Source organism: Piliocolobus tephrosceles, chromosome 1, assembly GCF_002776525.5.
Source record: "Piliocolobus tephrosceles isolate RC106 chromosome 1, ASM277652v3, whole genome shotgun sequence".
Lineage (NCBI taxonomy): Eukaryota > Metazoa > Chordata > Mammalia > Primates > Cercopithecidae > Piliocolobus > Piliocolobus tephrosceles.
Window position 1 is genome coordinate 28,032,843 of NC_045434.1, and position 5,467 is coordinate 28,038,309.

A 5,467-nucleotide genomic window follows, 5' to 3' on the forward strand; every position below is an offset into this window, starting at 1 on the left:
GCTCAAGCTATCCTCCCACCTCAGCCTTCTGAGTAGCTGGGACCATGCTTGGCTAATTTTTTTAAAGGTTTTTGTAGAGACAATGTATTACTATTTTTTTCTCTTTCTTTCTCTTTCTCCCTCCCCTCCCTCCCTCCCTCCCTCCCTCCCTCCCTTCCTTCCTTCCTTCCTTCCTTCCTTCCTTCCTTCCTTTCTTCCTTCCTTCCTTCCTTCCTTCCTTCCTTCCTTCCTTTCGAAAAAATAGGGCCAGGATTTTGCTATGTTGCCCAGGCTGGTTTACAGGCATGAGTTATCATGTCCAGCCTCACTATTTTTTCAGATCTGAGATCTTGAACTCTTGGGTTCAAACAACCCTCCCTCCTCCACCTCCCAAGTTGCTGGGATTACAGACATATGCCACCATGCATACCTGGAAATTTTAATACAGAGATTATTTTAAAAGATATGGGCAGAGTATAGGAAGATCATAGAGATAGTGAAACACTCCCAGACTTATAACAATCGGGTACCTTTACTATCCATAGACCTAATGAGGCAAGAGAAGAAAGCAATTACTAAAGAGAAAAAGCAAGAACTATGTGGAGGGCCACCTAACAAGAGCAATGACCTTCAGCTGAATGACAAAGGCAGGTGCACAATGACTACAAAAGTAGAGATCCGGGGGGAATAAAGTATCTAATCTTACTCTCTTTCCACTCTCTAATCCCTTGCTAATGCTCCCCAATGGCCAAACCCAAACGAAAGTCAGAAGGCAAGATTGCCAACAGATTTTATCCACAGACATCAGGCTCCTAGGGCACAGAGCAGAGCAAAGATGATGGAGAGTATATACGGTGAGGCACACAAAAGGGATCCAGTTTAATCTTGTCACCCTCCCATATAAAATCATTCATTTTCTATCTTGATTAGAGATAATAGTCCTTGGGTGAGCACGGTGGCTCACACCTGTAATCCCAACACTTTGGGAAGCTGAGGTGGGCAGATCACTTGAAGTCAGGAGTTCAAGACCAGCCTGGCCAACTGGTGAAACCTCATCTCTACTGAAAATACAAAAATCAACTGGGCGTGGCAGTGTGCAACTGTAATCTCAGCTACTCGGGAGGCTGAGGCAGGAGAATCACTTAAATCCAGGAGACAGAGGTTGCAGTGAGCTGAGATCATGCCACTGCACTCCCGCCTGGATGACAGAACAAGACTCTGTCTCAAAAAAAAAAAAAAAAAAAAAAAGAAAGAAAGAAAGAAGACATAGTAGTCCAAATTCCTTAGCCTAACATAGAAGGCCCTTCATGATCTGAGTCCCTTTTCCTGGGTCAGCAGATTGCCTTTATTTCAAACCCTCCCATCCAGCACTACAAAACTATGGACTCTCGTAACTCCTCCCTTGGCATCAGTTCTTGCCTGTCAGGCACACAAATCTATACCGTGCCTGACTGGTGTGATCCTATTTATCTTCAAGAGAGCTCAGTGCTCTCATTCTGTGCAGCCTTCCCTAAATCCCCAATGCAGAAATAATCACCCCTGTGCAGCAGCTGCACCTTTCTTTTTGTCTGTCACCTAACAAATGGTGAGTTCCTAAAAGGAATCATATCGTGTTCATCTGAAACACTGCCTGATACGAAGCATTGCTACAGAACTATTTGATGAATTGACAGTGGCCTTGCCAGCTGGCACTCTTTGTTTGCCCTCTTCTACCTACATTCTTGTCTTATGCCAACATGATAAATTTCCTCAGCCTTGCAAACAAACAAGAACAGTCCGCCAACAGCTAATGTTATAAGTAAAAGACAATCCATGTGGCAATTAGAAGAAATAGAACTATACAGTCTAGTACTTGCACAGGAGCCAAGTACACTGGTTAAGAGCACTAACTTGAGAATGAGAACTCAACTTGTTAGCTATGAAGTCTTGGCCATGTGACTTAGCCTCTCTAAGCCTTAGTGTCCTCATCCAGAAAACAGTGGTCATAATAGTGCCTACCTTACTGTGAACATTAATGAGAAAATGCAGGGTGTTTGGTCCAAGGTAAGTTAACTATTAATAGCTGCAGAATCAGAGGACAGTTTCTATTCTCTAAATTAAAGAAAGGACTTGAAACTACTGCCAAATCCCATTCCCTGTTGTGTAATCTGGAGGCATGCCCTTTGCTCTCCCTGGATTCTCTGGCAGTATTTTCCAGTTAACAATCGTTTTTGTTATTGTTGCTGCTGATGATGATAAATGGACATGTTTAATGATATATTGGTCTTCACAGAGATGACTACAGAGACTTTTAATCTATAATCCAGTAGGACACAACCATGCATCACAGAATAATTAGCCAGATGTAAAATAAACTAGCTTCTTACCACAAGTACCCTATAAACACTGCAACTATTCTCTCCAAAATGACCCTAATCTTATATGAAAACATCTGCTGCGGGGAACTGGAAACCTAGCTATGTGACCAAAACTAAAAATTAAAGGAAAAATTGCAATTCACTGGTGAAAGCTGGGGAAAGCAGAGGAAATTCAGTGCCCTTCACTGTGCTGCTTTGATGTTACTTGTGTTCTTTTTGTCCCTCTTCTTCAGCCCATCCATTTTAGTTCTCAGTAGGTTTGAATAAGCCATCCAGAACTTATTCACTTCTTTGGAGCTCACCATAATGCTAATCTTCTTTTACCCATCAGTAGTTCTTAACAGACACCTGTCTGAATACTGAAAGCCCACAACAGAAACTTTCTTTAGAATGGGTTTGTTTTAACCTCAGTTCTCAAGGAACAAATGATACCAGGAAAAGTCCACTGTAAGTGAACCCATTTTAAATGAGAATCAAAACATCATAGTAAATAGTATGGAAAAAAAAATAGGTCTGGTCAAAACTTCAACTTGAGAAATAAAACCAGAAATTATAAAAATAAGTTTGCTTTACTGTTTATTTAACTGAGTTACATTATAATTGGAACTATGTACCAATGGCAACTGCCTAATTGTCTGACAATTTATATTACAGCAAGATAAAACATTCTCCACTTTATACAACATTCTTTACCTCCCATTTGACTTTCAAAGCAAGATTATAAGATTGCTCTTTTTAAAAAAATATTCACAGTTTTCATTGATTTTGCCAAGTAACTCAAATTTTCATTCTTTTATATTTACATCATTCTCTTTTGAATTTCCCGTCTTGTCATTATGCTTGCCAATTCTCTCCATGTTATTCTTATATTTCTTACATGATTTAACTCTGCAAGATCTAGACTTGCCAATGGCTTAACAGTTCTCCAGTATTACTTCATCAACTTCAACATTCTTTTTAGTTGCAGGTGATATTGTTTGGCTGTGTCCCCACCCAAGTCTCATCTTGAATTGTAACTCCCAAAATTCCCACATTTCTGGGAGGAACCTGGTGGGAGATGATTGAATTATGGAGGTGGAGCTTTCCTGTGCTGTTCTCACGATGGTGAATGAGTTTCATGAGATCTGATGGTTTTAAAAACAAGGGTTTCCCTGCACAAGCTTTCTCTTTGCCCCCTGCCATCCATGTAAGATGTGACTTGCTTCTCCTTGCATTCAGCCATGATTGTGAGGCCTCCCCTGCCATGTGAGACTATAAGTCCATTAAACCTCTTTCTTTTATAAATTGCACAGTCTCAGGTATGTCTTTACCAGCAACGTGAAAGTGGACTAATACAGCAGAATATGTAACTTCTCTTTGCCATTGATTTGAATTGTATGCTCTGCATTGTCAGACAATTATAAGAGACTGACCACAAACACATTTATGAAATACATTTATGGGAATGATATCCAGAGTAGACTGTACTGCCAAACAGTACTGTTGGATATGTGTTTGAGGAAAAGTAAACTTTTTTTTTGTCTTTTTTGAAGACAGGGTCTCACTCTGTCATCCAGGGTAGAGTGCAGTGGCATGATCACCACTCACTGCAGCCTTGACCTCTCTGGCTCAAGCTGGGACTATAGGCATGCACCATTCACATGCCCAGCTAATTTTTCATTTTTTGTAGAAACAAGGTTTCACCATATTCTTGTTTCACCATATTTCCCAGGCTGGTCTCAAACTCCTCAGGTCAAGTCATCTACCTGCCTCAGTCTCCCAAAGTGCTAGGATTACAGGCATGAGCAACTGTACCTGGCCGAAAATAAACTTTTAAGTGGTCGGTTAATTTGTTCACTTGACAAAACTTATTGAGCACCTAATATGTTCCAAGCACTATTCTAGACCATAGGAAATAGAAGCAAATAGAAAGAGATAAAATTCCTGACTTCATGGAATTTATAATCCAGTGTGAGAGGCAGAAAATGAACAATAAAATGTTTTATAGTGATCAGTCTTAAGAAGAAAAAGTAAGTTTAAGAGACAAAGGGTAGTGGGAGTTAGATAGGATGCTCAGATAAGATTTCTCTGAAGAAATGATTCTTGAAATGTCTTTATTGGAACTTGCATCATAAAGTGAGGATGTGACCCACATGAATATTTCACAGAAGGGTATTGTTTCTGAAAGACAAATCAGTAAGTAGGCTTGAGTCAGGGATGTTAGAACAGTGCTTTCCAATCTTGTTCACCTTATGACACATAGAAGATTATGGTAATGGGCCAGGCACAGTGACTCATGTCTGTAATCCCAACACTTTGGGAGGCCAAGGTCGGGGGATCACTTGAGCTCAGGCGTTCAAGACCAATAGGCAACATTGCAAAATTCCATCTCACAAAAAAAAGAAGATTATGATAATGAAAGAAGACATATGAATAGCCAATGAGCATACAAAAAAATGCTCAACATCACTGATCCTTGGAGAAATGCAAATCAAAACTACAGTGAGATATCATCTTATACCAGCCAAAATAGCTATTATTAAAAAGTCAAAAAATAAGAGATGGTGAGAACATGGAGAAAAGGGTAAATTAGTAGTACAACCTCTATGTAAAACAGTATGGGCCGGGCATGGTGGCTCATGCCTGTAATCCCAGCACTTTGGGAGGCCAAGGCGGGCAGATCACCTGAGGTCAGGAGTTTCAGACCAAACTGACCAACATGGAGAAACCCTGTCTCTACTAAAAACACAAAATTAGCCAGGTATGGTGGCACATGCTTGTAATCCCAGCTACTTGGGAGGCTGAGGCAGGAGAATCACTTGAACCCAGGAGGCAGAGGTTGCAATGAACTGAGATCGTGCCATTGCACTCTAGCCTGGGCAACAAGAGCAAAACTCCATCTCAAAAAAAAAAACAGTATGGAGCCTTCACGAAGAACTAAAAATAGAACTACCATTTGATCCAGCAATCCCACTACCGGGTATATACCTATAGGAAAAGAAACTATTATATCAATGATTTCTGCACTTGTATGTTTGTTGCAGCACTATTCACCAACCTAAGTGTCCATAAATGGATAACTGGATAAAGAAAATGTGGTACATATATGTATATGTGGGTGTGTATGTATGTGTGTATGTGTCTATATGTGT